General features: G+C 39.2%; 1 protein-coding gene across 7 annotated transcripts in view; it reads left to right on the top strand.

Moving 5' to 3' along the window:
• Nucleotides 1-19453, top strand: part of ZNF438 (zinc finger protein 438) — a 199517-nt gene that overhangs the window by 48563 nt on the left and 131501 nt on the right. For all 7 annotated transcript variants that reach the window (XM_047754513.1, XM_047754520.1, XM_047754511.1 and 4 more), the window contains exon 3: nt 414-505. The gene's annotated coding sequence lies outside the window, so the exon portion shown is untranslated. The remainder of the gene's footprint in view (nt 1-413; nt 506-19453) is intronic.

The following is a 19453-nucleotide window of genomic DNA, read 5'->3' as shown; positions in this document are numbered from 1 at the left end:
TCCGGGATTGGATCTTCAAACTGAAAAAAAGGCACTCTTAAAAAATCAGGTGAAGTTCAAATACATTCTGCAGCTTCGATAATAGTAACATTCCAACATCTGTTTCTTAGTTTTGACAAACGTGCCATGGTGGTGTAAGATGTTAACTTTAGGGGGAATTGGGTGAAAGGAGCACAGGACCTCTGTAGTATTTTTTTCAACCCTTCTGTAAATTCAAAATTATTCTAAAATAAAAATGTTTATTTAAAGCCAAAAGCAATCAAGGTTTATTTGAAAATCATAGTTTGGAAGTAGCTTTTCTGAGTAATAGTTTGAAAATTCAAAATGGTTAATTACCTCGAGAAGCATCCAGATTCTGTCCATTAGAGATGTAGGGAAATATGTGACACTAAGTCTCAGTTTTCTGTTCACAGGCGGTGTGGGATTTCGTTTTCTGGACATTGGCCTGGTGTCTGTGAACATCTCCTTGAACTCCGTTACAGGCTTGCTCTCTGATTCCTTTAAGGTACTTGTGTGTTCTTTTTTGCGGTTTAGTACAACTCTTTCTATTAATACAAGCATAACCTTAAATGGTTCCCAGTGCACTGCTTTTTCCTTTTCCTTTTCTTTTCTTTAATGTACTGTTAGAGCCAAAAAGGCCAGCAGTGTGACTCAGTAGTTTGGAGCAGAGACCTTTGTCAGTATACAGTTCAGTCACACCTATTTGAGCTTCTAGGTCAAGTACTGGACACAGTTGACCTATTGTTAAAAAACATGAATAAAGATGAGCGCAACTCTTAAATAGCCATTGCGGTAGCTGAGCTAGAATAATTGATTGCTGTCTGATAATTGAAACTCTCACTTTCCAAAATGAACTCTGGCCGTATAACCCTCTGAAATTTCTATAAATATTAAAAGACTATAAAAGAGAACTCTGCAGTTTGCCGCAACTATTACATAACTTTTCGTTAATAAAAGTAAAATAGCCATGCTGGCCTTATAAATGGTTTCCTGCTGCTGTTGCCAACTTTAAGGATTTTAGTTAAATTTCATAAAGGGAAATAGAAATACAGTCTGCTTAAAGGATATAAACATTTTAAACAGCAGACATGGGCCCGAATGACTCTTGCAGAAAAATTTTGGAGAGTTCTCTTTTGCTTGATGATATTTATTCAGAATTGATGTTATCCATCTCATGTCAGTAGAATTTACATCTTTGCTTCTTCATCATGGAGCATAATTGTGTTAACCTTGGCAGGAAAGTTTAGAAAAAGGGAGGGAGCATTTTTTTTCAGGACAAGTTCCAACTCCATTGATCATATAATAGTTCACATGTTCAAAAAAACAAAAAAACAAAAAACAAATTAAAGAGCCTTTTATTCTACTTCTGTGCTCGCAGTGCTTTCAAATTGTTGTTTGAGACTTTGGAAACATGCCTTACCATTCAGCTGACTGGCTGTCATTTTATGGTCACCTAAAGTATAAAGGAGAAGAGCTAATAGGTACTGAGCACTTTTTAAATCCCAGGCACTTTCTTTTTATCTTTCCTTTTTTTTTTTTTTGTCTTTTTAGGGCTGCACTGAGGTGTATGGAGGTTCCCAGGCTAAGGGTCAAATTGGAGCTGTAGCTGCCGGCCTATGCTACAGCCATAGCCATGCCAGACCCCTAACCCACTTAGTGAGGCCGGGGATCGAACCTGCATCCTCATGGATACTAGTCAGGCTCGTTAACCACCTATGGGATAGTTTGAAGTTCCCATCATAGATGTGGCAGAGAGGGACACAGATGTCCCCAGGCCATCCCGAGGGCGTGCAGAACCCACCTTTTGGTTCCTAAGGTTACCAGCGTCCAGGGAATCCTGCATCCTTGGACACATGCACATGGTAAACTTCAGAACTTCCATTGTTCTGGGTGAAAGGAGGTCTCATTGCCCTGGGGGACAGAGCAGGTTCTCCTGGGGTGACAGGCCTGGAGCGCTGTCTCCCGCTCCACGTTGCTGCCTCACTCTGGCTCATCCTCTGGTCCCCGAGCATGTCAGTTGTTCTCTGTCACCTGATTAATTGCGGAACACTCACTCCCTGTGTGCTGCCTTGACCACGCGCCAGGAACTCTTGGCAGCCCGGGGGAACATGATCTCAGCGCACCTCCTGGTCAGCACTGGGCAATCCAAGTTGTTAGTGGGGGTGAGAACTTGGATTCAGAAGCCAGGACCCATGCCAGGGGCCAGGGCAGGAGTAATTGAGCAGCTGGCACGTGAAACGCAGCTCTAGACTCCATCAGCAGGTCAGGAGTCAGAAGTGGAGTGGCACGTGACTTTGAAAGGTGGTTTTTGAAGGAGATTATGATGGCCAGCGATGGATCTTGTAGTTTGTAGATATCAAATAATTCAATCTGCTTTTGAAGGAAGCATAAGAGTGGTGCCAGCTTACTCACAGTGCTCGTTATACTGGACAGAAACCTCTCTTGGTAACTTTTCCTTGTCAGTTCTACCTATGTCTTTCTGTGGCTCTCATTCTCTGTCCCTCTTACACTTGGAAGCATAAGATACACATAAAATTTCCAAAGTCTCTTTTGATGTCCCCTCTTCTTCATAGGCTCTGAAAGTTGACGTTCTTCAGGGCTCAGTCTCAGGCTGTCATCTATGTTACTCTCGCTGTGATCTCATATATCCCTAATTTTATTTTATTTTTTATTTTTTTAATTCTTGCTTTTTAGGGCTACATCCACAGCATATGGAGGTTTCCAGGCTAGGGGTCGAATTGGAGCTACGGCTGCCAGCCTATGCCACAGCCACAGCAACGCAGGATCCGAGCCACATCTGTGACTTATACCACAGCTTATGGCAATGCTGGATCCTCAATCCACTGAGCAAGGCCAGGGATCGAACCCACAACCTCATGGTTCCTAGTTGGCTTTGTTTCCCCTGCGCCACAACGGAAACTCCTACATCCCTAATTTTAAATGTCATCCTTCCTCCTCAGCTCCTCCCTCCCTCCCTTCCTTCCTTCTTCCCAGCCGCCCACCCGCTGTATCCATGGCATATGGAAGTTTCCAGGCTAGGTAGGGGTTGAATTGGAGCTGCAGCTGTCCGCCTACACCACAACCACAGCAACACCAGATTTAAGCCACATCTGTGACCTACACCACAGCTTGTGGCAATGCCAGATCCTTAACCCACTAAGTGAGGCCAGAGATTGAACCCACATCCTCGTGGACAGTATGTCAGTCCTTAACCCATTGAGCCACAACAGGAACGCCTATTCCTTTCTTTCCACCCCCCCCCCCAAAAAATCGGGAATTTCAGGTGTTTTATTTATTTTTGTTTGTTTTATTTTCATTCTTTTTTTAAATGGACATATGGTTGATGGAGGACGTTGTGTTAGTTTCAGCAAATAATTCAGTTATACTTATATATCTGTGTTTTTTCCAGATTCTTTTCCCTCACTGTGAAATACTGAGTAGTTCCCCAATTTATTTCTTTACTCTGATCCCTCTTATGAGCCACAGCCTCCTATCTCTGTCTGCCTATTCATCATCTCCATTCTAAATCATCTCCAAAGTCTAAAAAACATTTCAAACTCAGCATATCTGCAGTAGGCTTTTCAACTCCCTTCCGCAAACCTCTTCCTACCTCCTCCTTCTTCCGCTCAGGAAATGGTCCACTCAGTTACTCGGGCCAAAAACTAGAACTCATCATTGACTTTTTACTTGCCTTCTTAACCCACCTCCAGCCTATCAGTAAGGTTAGGATGTCTTCCTTTCAAAATATATCCTACATCTCCCTTGGCTACTGTCCCCCCGTCGTCAACTACTACCCTAATATCTTAAAATCGCCATCGTCAGTTACCTAGGTAATTGTAACAGTCTTCTCACCCACCTTCCCTTTCTCCTTCCAGTCACTGTTCCCTGTCAGAGCAAAAGTGTTTGGAGTTTTTTTTTTTTTTTTAGGGCCTCACCCGCTGCCTTTGAAGGTTGTCAGGCTAGGGATCAGATTGGAGCTGTAGCTGCTGTCTACACCACAGCCACAGCAACGCTAGGTCTGAGTTGCATCTGTGATCTACACCACAGCTCATGGCAACACCAGATCCTTTAACCCAGTGAGCCAGGCCAGGGATCAAACCTGCATCTTCGTGGATGCTAGTCAGGTTCATTACCACTGCGCCACCACGGGAACCCCCTGTTTTGTTTTCTTTTAATGTTAAAACTTGCCATCATTCTTCTGTTTGGAGCCCTTCAGTGCTTACCCATCACACTCCGGATAAATCTGTAAGCCTCAGCGTGTTTTTGCAGGCCTTGCCTGTTGTGCCTGCTGCCTTTTTCTCCTCCTACAATCCATCTTGCTCATTGGACTGTAGCCACAGTTGCTTTCTTGCTGTTCCTTAAACTCTCCAAGTGCATTTGGAATGAGATGACTCCCTCCCACTCCCTTCCCCACACCATCCTCCCAACCAGTGGAGCCTTTAGTCTGGCACCAGAGGAGGGAGAGTTAGAGAGGAAAGAACATTTCCATGTGGAGCGGGAGAGGTCACACTTGAAAACTGGCAGCTTTATTATTCCAAGTTTCTTTAACTTGAAGTGCTTTCAAGTGTAAGAGGGACAGGAGACGAGACCCCGGAGAAGACCTTCCTAGCATTGATGGGGAGACGTGACAGAAAGATTTTCACAGAGAGTGAGCCCTTCAGTGAGCATCCTAAGGAGTATGTTGGTGACAATTACATCTGCATATACATAGACTGGCTGCTACGGAGGACAGTGGGTTCTTTGTCTCTGACAGTGTCACTTTGAGGCTGAGCAGCCTCTGGGATGTGGTGGAGGAAGATGGGCTGGAGTGGAGGAGAGGGGAGTGGATTTCTAAGGCTGCCCCAACTCTGAGAGTCTATCATTTTTTAAAGAATCTTCTTTTTTCAGACTCTTTCTCCTGTCTTTGTATTGGAAGTTCTCACCTGTAAAGTAAAAGCGCTTCTAGGGGGAGTTTCCACGATTTGAGGTGAAAAAACAGCACTTATCAAGGTGGTCAGGTTGGCCAGTTCCTCATCTGTTTCCTTTGAGGTGTTTTTCTTTCTTTCATTTTTTAATTAAAATTTTATTTGATCAGTATTAAGTCTGAGACAAATCACATATGCATACCCAAATTCCCTAATAGATTTTAGTTATTAAACCAAAGTGTACTGAGTCTCAGAAGTAAAGAGCATGTAGGATATTTGGAATTCGCATCTGGTCAGAATTTTCTAGAAATGGAAATTTGCTTCCTTCTTACCCTTATACCAGAAGCTTTTTGAGAAGAAGTGACTGTGTTTCACCATGTCATTGAGGGTGAGACGGCCATTCTCTTATCTTCTCTTGGAAAGGCAAAAATATGATTTGGGTGTTAGAGAATTTTCAGTTTTAAGGGCTTTTGGTTAGGCCTGAAAAGTCTACTGATGCAAATTCAAGTCTCTTATAAGCACTGAACTGTTGAACCTGGAATTGGTGATATAGGCAAGAATGATTTTCAAGGTCTCTGTGATCCTGAAGTACTTTGATTTGATTGCTCTGGTGACCACCATGCAAATAACAGGATGACACAACTAGAAGTCCCTCCAGCCTGAGCTTCCTGTCACACCCCCTGCCCTGTCCCCACATGTGCCTGGCCCTCTCTGTGAAATCAGCACTCTGATGAAGACACTGTTGGAGTTCCCGTTGTGGCTCAGCAGGTTAAGAACCCTACGTAGTCTCCATGAGGATGTGGGTTCGATTCCTGGCCCAGCTCAGCAAGTTAGGGATCCGGCATTGCTGTGAACTGTAGCACAGGTCACGGATGTGGCTCGGATCCTGTATGGCTGTGGCTGTGGTGTAGGCCTACAGCTGCAGCTCCAATTTGATGCCTAGCCTGGGAACTTCCATATGCTGCAGGTGCAGCCCTAAAAAGCAGAGCAAAAAAAAAAAGACACTTTTCTGACTCTAAGGAAAGCCTGAACTCCTGGACCTATTTTCACCTAGAATCTCTTGTTTCTCTGTCTTCTCCAGGCTTCTGACTTTGCTGCCCGCTTTCCCATTATATCTAGCTCTGTCTTTTCCATTTACTTCCTTCTTGGTTACCATTTTGACTTCACCCAAACAGAACTTCTATGCTGACCCAAAACATACTTTTGGAATTACCTCCTATATCAATACTCTTGTTTTTTTTTTTTTTTTTTTTGTCTTTTTGCTATTTCTTGGGCTGCTCCCGCGGCATATGGAGTTTCCCAGGTTAGGGGTTGAATCGGAGCTGTAGCCACCGGCCTACGCCAGAGCCACAGCAACGAATACTCTTGTTTTGACTTGGGGCAGGGATCCCCCTAGGAGGAGATGGACAGCAGTGTGTCCTCCATTGTAAAGGTGACATCATCATTGCATGTGTGTCATGTTCTTAATCTCTTGCACTTAGGCAATTAGATTAATTTTTGCACTTGGCCTTAGTAGATGACAAATAGAGCGACACTCCTTTTAAAGCCAATAATGAACTAATAAAGAAAGGGAGGAAGCAATTCTTGAATGTAGCCCACTTCTCTCTGTCAAACTCAGCTGCTCAGAACAGATCCCAGAACCAAGGCTGAAATGAAAGAAGTGCTTAAGCTACATACAGTTGATGTTTGAAAGTTCAGACCTTAAAATGGTGTATTAAGTCCACCTAGAGCCTCTTTTTTTTTTTTTTTTTTTTTTTTTTGTCCGTCCCTTGGCAGTGGAGTTCCTGGGCCAGGGATCAGATCTGAGCCACAGTTGCAGCCTATGCTGCTGCTGTGGCAACCCTGGATCCTTAACCCACTGTGCCAGGCCAGGGATCCAACCTGCATCCTGGTGTTGCAAAGACGCCACAGATCGTGTTGCACCACAGTGGGAACTCCTAGAGCCTCTTTATTTACTTGTTTTTCCTTTTAATAATAATAGTAAACACATGAATAACGTACTGTGCTCTGCAAGTTGCTGTATATATTTTAGCTAACTTAACCCTCACAGCAATCCTGCGAGGTCTATATTATTAAAATCCCCATTTAACAAATGGGGAAACTAAGCCTTGGGCACGTTCCAGCATTGCCCTCAGTCACGCAGCTCATTTTGTCACAGCTGGGACACTCAACTGTACCACCGCCTGTTATGCTGACCTTTGAGTTCTCTAACTTCTGAATTCTAGGAAACCCTGGTTAACTGGTTTCTCCAACCAGAGTGGGTTAGGAATCACAAATTTAAATTAGACTATAATGACCTAGGATTCCCATGGTAATGTGTCCCTCTGGATAAAATTATTAGTCAAGAACACAAGGGTTTGTGTGCAGGGGAATTCTATAGGATGCCATCATAGCAAAATAATTGAAAATATATGAGTTCAATAATAGGAAAAATGGTTAGGCTAAAGCACTACTTTTCAAAGTTTCATATGTATGTGAATCCCTGGATATCTTGTTAAAATGTGAATGTTGATTAAGTCCATGGTGGGGCCCAAAATATTATATTTCTAACCAACTCCCAGGTAGTGGTAATGCTGCTCATTCATGGACCCCACTCTGAGCAACAAAGCATTTCTGTGTGTTCATAGTGTGTGTTTGTTAAGACACATCTGGGACTGGGAGGAGGTGAGCGGGTCCTTTAGGTACTTCCCTCATCTCATCCTAGTCCAGTCCCTAGTTAAGAATCATGTTTATCAAAATAATTCAGTGACTCTCAGTTATGCTTATAACATAATTAAAAGGAAATTCAAAAATGATATCTGTACTGTTATCTCAGCTTAAATGAAGAAAGGTGTGTGTGTGTGTGTGTGTGTGTAAGTGCTTAGCAAAACTGTGAGGACACATGCCAAATATTAACAGTCGTTATCTTCTAAGTGACAGATTTTCAGGTGGCATATATTTTCATCTTTATATATTTGGCCTTTTCAATTTTCAGTAGTGAGCCTGCATAATTTTCTAGATACAGTTTATGGTTATACTGTTATTACAACTGTCAGGTAACTATATATACTCAAACTTAGTTCATGACAGCCTAGCCTTGGAGGAAAGATTTGCTTCCACCCACTTACCTCTCTTCAACCTCCCCCGAAACATCGCCCCCCCCTTTTTTTCTCAATAGATGTAGAGCTACTTAATGGTTTAGTGGGGGCTTCATTTTAGAGCTTTAGTTAGGTATCTACCAACACAAATAATAAAGCACAAGTATTTTAAAGAATAAGGGTAATGAAATAAATGTGTTTTTGTATTCAATTTTTGCAAGTTTTTTTTTGTCTTTTTTTTGTCTTTTTGCTATTTCTTGGGCCGCTCCCGCGGCATATGGAGGTTCCCAGGCTAGGGGTCCAATCGGAGCTGTAGCCACCGGCCTACGCCAGAGCCACAGCAACGCGGGATCCGAGCCGCGTCTGCAACCTACACCACAGCTCACGGCAACGCCGGATAGTTAACCCACTGAGCAAGGGCAGGGACCGAACCCGAAACCTCATGGTTCCTAGTCGGATTCGTTAACCACTGCGCCACGACGGGAACTCCAATTTTTGCAAGTTTTTATATTCAATTCCAAAAAAAAAAAAAAAAGCTGAAATAAGTACCCTTTACCTTGCTTCCTCCTCTCCTAGAAGAGGAGAAAGCATGATTTTTAGAAGGAAATCAGTTCTCTTTTCAGCCTTTAAAGCTCAGTAACCAAAATTAAAAGTGAAGTACCTGGATATATGCCCAGGAGTGGGCTTGCTGGGTCATATGGTAGTTCTATATTTAGTTTTCTGAGGTATTTCCATACTGTTTTCCATAGTGGTTGTACCAATTACATTCCCACCAGCAAGTGTAGAAAAGTTCCCTTTTCTCTATACATCTTCTCCAGCATATGTTATTTGTTGGCTTGTTAGTGGTGGCTATCCTAACTGGTGTGAGGTGGTACCTCATTGTAGTTTTGATTTGCATTTCTTTAATAATTAGTAACACTGAGCATTTTTTCACGTGCCTGCTAGCCATCCATATGTCTTCTTTGGTGAAATGTCTGTTTAGGTCTTCTGCCCATTTTTCAATTGGGTCGTTTGTTTTGTTGTTGTTGAGTTGTATGGGTTGTTTGTATATTTTGGAGATTAAACCTTTGTCGGTTGAGTCATTTGCAAAGATTTTCTCCCATTCTGTGGGTTGTCTTTTCTTTTTTTTTAATGGTTTCCTTTGCTGTGCAGAAGCTTTTGAGTTTTATTAGGTCCCATTGGTTTATTTGTGTCTTTACTGTCTTTATTCTAGGAGGTGGATCAAATGATGTTGCTGTGATTTATGTCAAAGAGCCTTCTGCCTGTGTTTTTCTCTAGGAGTGTCATATGTCTGGCCTTACATTTAGGTCTTTAATTCATTTTGAGTTTATTTTTGTGTATCGTGTTAGAAGTGTTTTAATTTCATTCTCTTATTTTCCCAGTGCCATTTATTGAAGAGACAGTCTTTGCTCCATCATATGTTCTTGCCTCCTTTGTCGTAGATTAAATGACCATAGGTGTTTGGGTTTATTTCTGGGCTTTCTGTACTGTTCCAATGGTCTGTATTTCTGTTTTTGTGCTAGTACCATACCATCTTAATGACTGTAGCTTTGTAGTAGAGTCTGAAGTCAGGGAGCCTGATTCCTCCATTTCCATTTTTTCTTTTCATTGGTAATTTGATAGGAATTGCATTGAATCTGTAAGATTAGGCAATATTGTCATTTTGAGTATACTGATTCTTTCAGTCTAAGGTCATGGTATATTTTCCCATCTATTCGTGTAGCTTTATAGTTTTCAGAGTAGAGGTCTTTTGTCTCTTTAGGTAAGTTTATTCCTAGGTATTTTATTCTTTTTGATGCAATGGTAAATGGGATTGTTTCCCTAATTTCTCTTTCTGATCTTTCATTTTTAGTATATACAATCGATTTCTGTGTGTTCATTTTATATCCTGTGACTTTACCAAATTCATTGATGAGCTCTAATAGTTTTCTGTCAGTGTCTTTAGAATTTCTAAGTATAGAATTATGTCATCTACAAATAGTGATAGTTTTAGTTCTTCTTTTCCAATTTGGATCCCTTTTATTTCTTTTTCTTCTCTGACTGCCATGTCCAAGACTATATGGAATAACGTTGGTGAAAGGGAACATCCTTGTCTTGTTACTGATCTTAGTGGAAGTAACTTCAGTTTTTCACTATTGAGAAGATGTTAGCTGTGGGTTTGTCATAAATGGCTTTTATTATATTGAGGTAGTTCCCCTCTATGCCCACTCTCTGGAGAGTTTTTATCAGGAATGGGTGTTGAATTTTGTCAAAAGCTTTTTCTACATCTATTGAGATGATTATACGGTTTTTATTTTTCATTTTGTTGATGTGGTGGATCACATTGATAGATTTGGGAATCTTGAAGAATCCTTGCATCCCTGGGATAAATCCTACTTGATCATGGTGTATGATCTTTTAAATGTATATTTGTGTGAGGTTTGCTAATATTTTGTTGAGGATTTTTTCATCTATGCTCATCAGTGATATTGATCTGTAATTTTCTTTTTTGTAGTATCTTTGGTCTCGGTATCAAGGTAATGGTGGCTTCATAGAATGAGGTTGGGAGTGTTCCTTCCTCTGCAATTTTCTGGGAAAGTTTCAGAAGAAGAGGTGTTAACTCTTCTCTGAATATTTGATAGAACTCAGCTGTGAAGTCATTGTTTTTTGGAAGTTTTTAAATCACAATTTCATTGAAAAAGATACATGCATCTGTATGTTCATCTGTATGTTCATCGCATCACTGTTCACAATAGCCAAGACATGGAAACAACATAAATGCCCATCGAGGGATGAATGAATTAGGAAGATATGGTACATATATACAATGGAATACTACTCAGCCATAAAAAGGACAAAATAGTGCCATTTGCAGCAACATGGATGGAACTAGAGATTCTCATACTGAGTTAAGTCAGAAAGAGAAAGACAGACACCATTTTTATCACTTATATGTGGAGTCTAAAATATGGCATAAATGATCTCTTTACAAAACAGAAAAGATCATGGACATGTAGGACAGACTCGCATTGCCAGGGGGTGGGAGAAGGAGTGGGATGGATAGGGAATCTGGGGCTAGTAGATGAAAACTTTGCATTTGGAGTGGATGGGCAATGAGATCCTGCTGTATAGCACAGGGAACTATTTAGCTAATCACTTGTGATGGAACATAATGGAGAATAATGTGAGAAAAAGAATATATATATGTATGCATATGCATGCATGCATATACATGTATGCATGTATATATGTATGCATATATATATATATATATATATATATATATATGCGTGACTGGGTCACTTTGCTGTACAACAGAATTCACAGAACATTGTGAATTAATCATAATAAAATTAAAAAAAATTGCTAATGGCTGGCTGAGGTCTCTGACATCTCTCATAATATACAAATTATGGAATTAAATTAACCTTCACAATAAAAGTTATCTTTAAAGAAAAAAAAAGGTGAAGTACCTAACTCTTGCTATGGAGCAGAGACATAAGTAGCAAGGAGACAGCATAGAAAAGCCTGATTCACTTAATATCTCACCTTTCTAGAGAGGTGGGTATTGGACAGAAAAAGAATTTTGGAACTCCATGCAGGTGTGTTCCTGAGGATCTGGCCAAACACCAAACCATGTGTGCATGGGCTAAAACCCCCAAAGCTGGCAAAGACACTTGTGAGAAATGAAAAATTACCAGGTCACTTAAGATTGAGCACTGGAGGAGTTCCCCTGGTAGTGAAGAGGGTTAAGGAACTGGTGTTATCACTGCAGTGGCTCAGGTTACTACTGTGGTGAGGGTTCAGTCCCTGGCCCAAGAACTTTCACATGCCAAAAGTATGGCCAAAAAGAAAAAAAAAAAAAGATATTTAGCCTTGGAGTAAATGTTCCTCTATATAAGCCCTAAAAAAGCTTAAATTTAAGCATCAGAAGAATCATATTAATCTATAAATAACAACTGTCTGCCAGAAATCCAACACTCTAAGTAAATACAAGAAAATCTAGCATTCAGCCACTAAAAATTCAGTGAATTGTATCCAATCAAACATCACTAGAAAAAGAAGCAGGAGAAAAATCCTATACCCAGGAGCCAACAGAAATAGACCCTGAAATGACAGAGATGATAGAACTAGCAGACAAGTATGTTAAAACAACAATTGTAAATATGGCCCATGTTCATCAATGTAATGAGGAATGAAATGGAAGATAGAAAAAAAGATATTGGAACATCCAGAGATAAAAAAATATATATATAGTAACTCAAATGAGAATTTTACTAGATAGGATTAAGTGCAGATTAGATATTTTGGGAGAAAAGTTCAGTGAACTTGAAAACATAGTGAGAATTTATCCAAAAGCATAGAGAAAAGATTTAAAAAGATGAACAGGGTGTTCCTGTCATGGCTCAGTGATTAACAAACCCGACTAGTATCCATGAGGATACAGGTTAGATCCCTAGCCTTGCTCAGTGGGTTAAAGATCCAGCATTGCCATGAGCTGTGATGTAGATCACAGACCGGCTTGGATTCTGCATTGCTGTGGCTGTTGTGTAGGCCAGTGGCTACAGCTCCCCTTTGACCCCTAGCCTGGGAACCTCCATATGCCGTGGGTGTGGCCCTAAAAAGACAAAAATAAAATAAAAAGAAAAATATGAACAGTACCTTGGTGTCCTGTAGGATGATAACCTCAGATATAACATAAGTGTAATTGTAGTCTCAGCTTTTAGGGGGAAGGTGAAAGAGAAATAATAGCCTAAATTTCCCCAAATTTGAAGAAAATATTAACCCCTGGATCCAAGAAATTCAGCATACCCCAGGCAAGATAAACACACACACACACCAAGGTACTACAAGAAAATTGCTGAAAATTGTCGATAAAGAGAAAAATATTAAAAGCAGGCAGAGGGAATAAAAAGTTATTACAAACAAGGGAACAATGTCAAGAATGGCAGCAGACCTGTCATCAGAAACTGTGCACACAGAATGCAATTTAGTGGCAATTTTCAAGTGCTAAAAAATGTCAACCTAGTATTCTATAGCCAGTAAAAAAAAAAAAAAAAAAAAAAAAAAAAAAAAAAAAAAACACTTTAGACGATAAAGAAGAAAAAAAAAATAAGGGACAGGTAAGAACTTTTTTAGACAAAAACTGAGACAACTCATGGTCAGCAGACTTACAATAAATATTAAAGGGAGTCCTTTGGGCAAAAGGAAAATGGTACCAGGTAGAAGTTTGAACTATGCAGAGGAATAAAGAATGCTAGAAATGGCTCATATGTCGATAAACAACACTTCTCTTCAGAGTTCCCGCTGTGGCACAATAGGTTAAAAATCTGACTGCAGTGGCTCAGGTTGCTGTGGAGGTGCGGGTTCAATCCCCAGCCCAGTGCAGTAGGTTAAAGGATTTGATGTTGCCACAGCTACAGATCAGATTCAGTTCTTGGCCTGGGAACTTTGATATGCTGTGGGTGTGGCCATAAAACATAAAAAATTAAGGAAAAAATTCTTCCTGTTTTAGTTTCTTTAAAAAGGTAACTGGAGCTTTAAAGAAAAAAACAATGCTAATGTCTATCTTGTGAGATATACTGTGTATAAAAATAAGATTCATGACATCAGTGGCTCAAAGAATGGGATGGGGGAAAGGAAGCATGCCATAAGGGTCTTATACATGAAGTGGTATATTTCTTGAAGGTAAGTTGTCCTAAGTTAAAAAGAGTGTTTACTGAGTTCCCATCGTGGCTCAGTGATTAACGAACCCAACTAGTATCCATTAGGACGTGGGTTCAATCTCTGGCCTTGCTCAGTGGGTTAAGGATCTGGCGTTGCTGTGAGCTATGGTGTAGGCAGAAGATGCAGCTCAGATCCCTAGTTGCTGCGGATGTGGCAAAGGCTGGTGGCTACAACTCTGAATCGACCCCTAAACCAGGAACTTCCATATGCCAAGGGTGCAGCCCCAGAAACACAAAACGACAAAGAAAAAAAAAGAGTATTTACTAAAGTCATTTTTAAAAGAGTTTTAACTAATAAAATAATGATGGATATGAAATGAAACCCTAAAATATAATCCAACAGAAAACAGGGAAAAAGGGGGGAAAAACCAAAAATAGATGGGACAATTAGAAAACTTATAATAATATAGTAGAACTACATTCAGCTCTATCAATAATCACATTAAATGTAAATGATCTAATCCAGTTTGAAGGCAAAGATTGCCAGAGTGGATAAAAAAACCAAAATAACTCTCAAAATAGATTAGAAATAAAAGGGTAGAAAAAGTATACAGTGTAAGCACTAAGTATGAGAAAATAGAGTGGCCATATTAATATCAAAGTGGGCGTCATAAAAAGTGATACTAAAAGGTTAAAGAGGGACCCTTCACAATGATAAGTTGGTTAATTCATCAAGAAAATAATCAAATTTAAGTGAGACCAATACTAAATTGTCTGGAGTTCCTACTAGGGCACAGCAGGATCAGCAGCGTCTGGGATACAGGTTTGATCTCTGGCCCAGCACAGTGCGTTAAGGATCCAGTGTTGCTGCAGCTGTGGCTTAGGTTGCAATTGTGGCTCAGATCTGATCCCTGGCCCAGGAACTCTATGTGCTGTGGGGTGGCCAAAACAGAAAAAGAAAAAAAAAATACTACATTTTCAAAATATATGAAGCAGAAACTGATAGAACTGAAGGAAGGCATTGACAAATCTTCAATTATTATTGGAAATTTTAATACCCATATCAGTATTTGATGGAAAAAGTAGGAGTATCAGGAAGGATATAGATGCATTTAACAACACTGTAAACCAGCTTGACTTCATTGACATTTATAGAGCATTCTACTCAACCCTGGCAGAATGTACATTCTTTTCAAGTGTATGTGGAATATTCACCAGTATAGCCCACCATATGCTAATATATAAAACAAGTCTCATTGAGTTTAAAATGATGGAAATAAGGCAGCGTATATCCTAGGACCATACCATTAAGTTAGAAATCAGAATAAGAAAGATAACTGGAAAATCTTCAACAGTTGTAATTATACCACATCTTCTACTAACACATTGGTCGAAAAAAGGTGTGATTGAAAGATATTTTGAAATGGATCACAATAAAAACACATCAAAATTCCTGGGATATATGTGAAACTTGCTTATGCAAATCTATAAATGCAAATATTAGAAAGGAAGAAAGTTGTAAAATAATCTAGATGTCCTCCTTAAGAAGTTAGAAAAAGAGAAAGTGAAAACCAAAGTAACCAGAAGGAAGGAAATAATAAACAGAGTAACAGGAGTTGATGAAATAGAAAACAGATAAACAGCAGAGATAACAGCAGTCTTTATGAAAAAATGATTAGTAGCAATTAGAGTCTCTTGCTGTTCTAATAAAGAAGAATAAAGAGGAAACATGTTACTAAGTATAATAACGGGGCTGAAAGAAGGGACATCACTACAGATTCTACAGAAATTAAAAGCATATAGAAAGAGTATTACACACAGCTTTTGGACGTACATTTGAAGAAATGGATACATTCCTTGGAAGACACAAAGTATGTAATGAAGCTGACTCAGGAAGAAAAAATTAGGGTAGCACCATATGTATTAAAGAAGTTTACATTCCTAGTTAAAAACCTTCTCACACAAACAAACCAAACCAAAGCCAAAAAGAATTCCAAGCCCATACATGTTTTAACTGATGAATTCTATCAAATATATGAAAGAGAAATAATTCAGCAAGTAGAGGAAAAAGGAACACTTCCCAACTCATTTTAGGAGGCTGCCATTATGCTAATATCAAAACAAGGTAAAGACATTAGAAGACAAAACAATGAACAAAATATTGTTCATGAACATAGATGAAACATTTGTTAACAAACCATTGGTAGGTCCAGTCCAGCAGGATATAACAAATGGGTTTGTTCTAGGGGATGCAAGTTTGGTTTAACACCACAAAATTCATTTGCATAAGGTATCACTTTATCAGGCAAAAAGGGAAAACTATATGATTCTGTCAACAGTTATGGGAAAGAGCAATTGAGATGAAATCTCCCAAAATATTTGGAAGAGAAGAGGATTTTCTTAACCTGATGAGGGACATTGACACCTAACTCTAGCTGAAATCCATTCAGTGTCAAAAGATGGAGGGTTTTCCTCCTAAGATAGGACACAAGGCAAATATGCCCATCTCCTGCCTCTAATATGGTGATGGAGGCCCTGGCCAGTGTAACAGGCAATAAAAGAAACAAATGACATACAGTTTGGCAAGGTAGAAAGAAAAGATCTTTATTTACAGCCAACATGATCATGTGTAGAGAAAATGCTAAGAAATCTCCCAAAAGCCACTAGAATTTGTCAGCAAGATTGCAGGACACAAAGTCGGTATACATATTCAGTTGTATGTATATATACCGGCAATGAAAGTTTAGAAATTGAAATTTAAAGTTTATATCAAAATGCAGAGGACCTAAAAAGTTAAAATATTTACAAGAACAATATTAGAAGGTTTTTAGTACCCAATTTCAAGAGTTCCTCTGCATTTTAAGCTGCTTCTTTAAAGCTACAGGATCAAGGCAGTGTTGTTGTCCTAAGATATATATATATATATATATATATATATATATATATATATATATATATATCAATGGAATAGAATAGAGAGTCCAGAAATAGACCACCCATATACGGTCAGTTGATTTCTGACAGTGGTGCCAAGTTAATTCAATGGGGAGAGGATAGTCTTTTTAACAAATAGCACTGGAACACCTGGATATTCAAATGTAAAAAAATTAACCTCAATCCTTACTTCTGTGTGCAGAAATAACTTGAAAAGAATCATCAACCTAAATATAAAAGACTAAAACTATGAAATTTTAAGAAAAAATTACAGGAGAAAATATTCATGAACTTGGGATAGGCAGAGATTTCTTGGGACCCAAAAAGCATGAACCATAAAAAGAGAAATTGACAAATGGTACTCCATCCAAATTTAATACTTCTGTTCTTCAAAAGGCATCATTAAGAAAATGAAAAGGCAATCTTTAAACAGAGAGAACATATTCACAATACATATACCTGACAGATGACTTGTAGCCAGAATATATAAAGAACTCTTATAGCTCATTAATAAAGACGACCCAGTTAAGAATCTAGGCACAAGAAAATAATGACTGGCTAGTGTAGCAAGGAGTTCAACATCATTAGACATCAGAAAGATGCAAAAAATTCAAGTTCTTGCTGTGGCGCAGCGAGTTAAGGATCCGGTGTTTTCTCTATAGTGGCACAGGTTCAGTCCCTGGCCTGGCACAGTGGATTAAAGATCCTGTGTTGCTGCATCCATGGCTTAGGTCACAGCTGCTCACTTTTGATCCCTGGCCTGGGAACTTCCGAATGCTTCAGTGGCATACTATTTGGCAATTAAAGAAGACAAAGTACTCATACGTACAACATGAACGAATCTCAAAAACACACTGAGTTCAATAAGCCAGACATAAAAGAATACCAACTCCATGATTCCAGTTACTGACCCTGATTATTATACCAGAAATGCCGGAAGAGACAAGTTTAATCTGTAGTGACAATAAGCAGGCATGTTGTTTGCAGACCTTGGTGGGGCACAAGGGAACTTTTTGGTTTGATTGATGAATTCTAGGTCCTGTCCATGCTGGTTATTATATGGATATATATATGTTCATAAAGTACATTGAAATGTACACTTAAAGAATACACATTGTATATAAACTATACCTTAGGAATGTTTTTTTTAATTCCACAAAATTTGAAAGTTATTTTACTAACAGAAGATTAACTTCTGTCTAGTATTAGAAGACCTCTGTGTAAGGCTGAAACCTGAAACCTGAGTTGACCTGAGAATTCCATTTAGATTAATCAGTATATACAGTATAAACAATAATACACGAAGTACGTCTTTATTTTGTTTTAATAATACCTTGTTTATTAAATTACTGCCTCTAATATTACAGGTCTTTAAATAAGAGAGATGAATTCTCCATGTGCTTAGCCTATGATGTGATGTATTGTAATGGGACCCTCATATCCTTAGAATTCATTAATGTACCTCTCTAATTTTTTTTTTTTTGTCTTTTCTAGGGCCACACCTGCGGCATATGGAGGTTCCCAGGCTAGGGGTCTAATCAGAGCTGTAGCTGCTGGCCTATGCCAGAGACACAGCTGGATCCAAGCTGCGTATGCAACCTACACCACAGCTCATGGCAATGCCGATCCTCAACCCGCTGAGTGAGGCCAGGGATTGAACCTGCCACCTCATAGTTCCTAGTTGGATTCGTTAACCATTGAGCCATGACAGGCACTCCCTTTCTAGTTTTTAAATTGGTATTTGGTAGTGTCTTCAACAAGATGCTAAGAAGAAACCAGCTAAAATGAAGTAATTGCATATAATCTGCTCTTGGTCTTCTTTTATTGTTCGATTCTTTTTTTTAACTTGAAAGAACATGTGGAAGGTACTCCATCATCCCTTAGAATCTATTCTTCCTTTTAGAAATAGAACTCCTAGGTTTTATCTGAGCATATGCATGGCCGTCCAGCTAGAAACTACATTTCTCTGCTTCTTTTGCTGCATGTATGGCTTTATGACCAATGAGAGGTGACTGGAGATCTATAGAAGGTTACCTCATTAAGGACAAGCCATTTGCCCTAGACTTTCTCTTTTTCCTTTCTGCTGGCTGGGATGTCACATCAGGTATAGCAGCTACCTTGGGTCCAGAGGTGGAAGCCATGTGGAACCTGATGGAGCCAGCCTGGCTTCCCAAATGGTCTTGTAACACATCCCTGTCCCCACATTGCAACTTGAAAAAGAAATATTTCCAACTTTGGCTACTATATATTTTTTTAGTCTTTTTGTTATGGCAGAAAGTGTATAACCTAATGAAAAATGGAAGCTATTTAAGATTTTTTGAGTTTTTTTCTGTGTCCTGTTTGGCCATAGCCAGTGTAGTGTGGTGTGTACCCACAATTAAAATAATTTCTAAAATAGCATCTGATTTCATGCCAAGAGTTCTCTTGGGTCCACTTTCTTTAGGAGAGTGTTTCTGAAATTTACAAGTTACTTTTACACTTTAGCTACTAATTATTAATGAATCAATACACAGCATTCCACTTTTCTAATTTTTAGATGTCTTTATGGACTAATGTATGATCAGTTTTGGTAAAGCTCTACAGATCTTTTTTTTTAAATTTTATTTTTATTAGAATATGGTTGATTTATAGTGTCATGTCAATTCCTGCTGTATAACATAGTGACCAAGTCGCACATATACATACATTCTTCAAAATAATGCCATTTGCAGCAACATGGATGCAACTGGAGATTCTCATACTAAGTGCAGTAAGTCAGAAAGAGAAAGACAAATACCATATGATACCACTTATGTGTGGAATCTAAAATATGGCACAAGTGATCCTGTTTACAAAACAGAAACAAATTCCCAGACATGTAAAATCATAGAACTTTTTAAAGAAGTTTCTTTAA

The sequence above is a fragment of the Phacochoerus africanus genome, chromosome 12 (assembly GCF_016906955.1).
Source record: "Phacochoerus africanus isolate WHEZ1 chromosome 12, ROS_Pafr_v1, whole genome shotgun sequence".
Lineage (NCBI taxonomy): Eukaryota > Metazoa > Chordata > Mammalia > Artiodactyla > Suidae > Phacochoerus > Phacochoerus africanus.
Note: the sequence above shows the minus strand (reverse complement) of the source record. Positions and strands in the feature narration are given on the sequence as shown.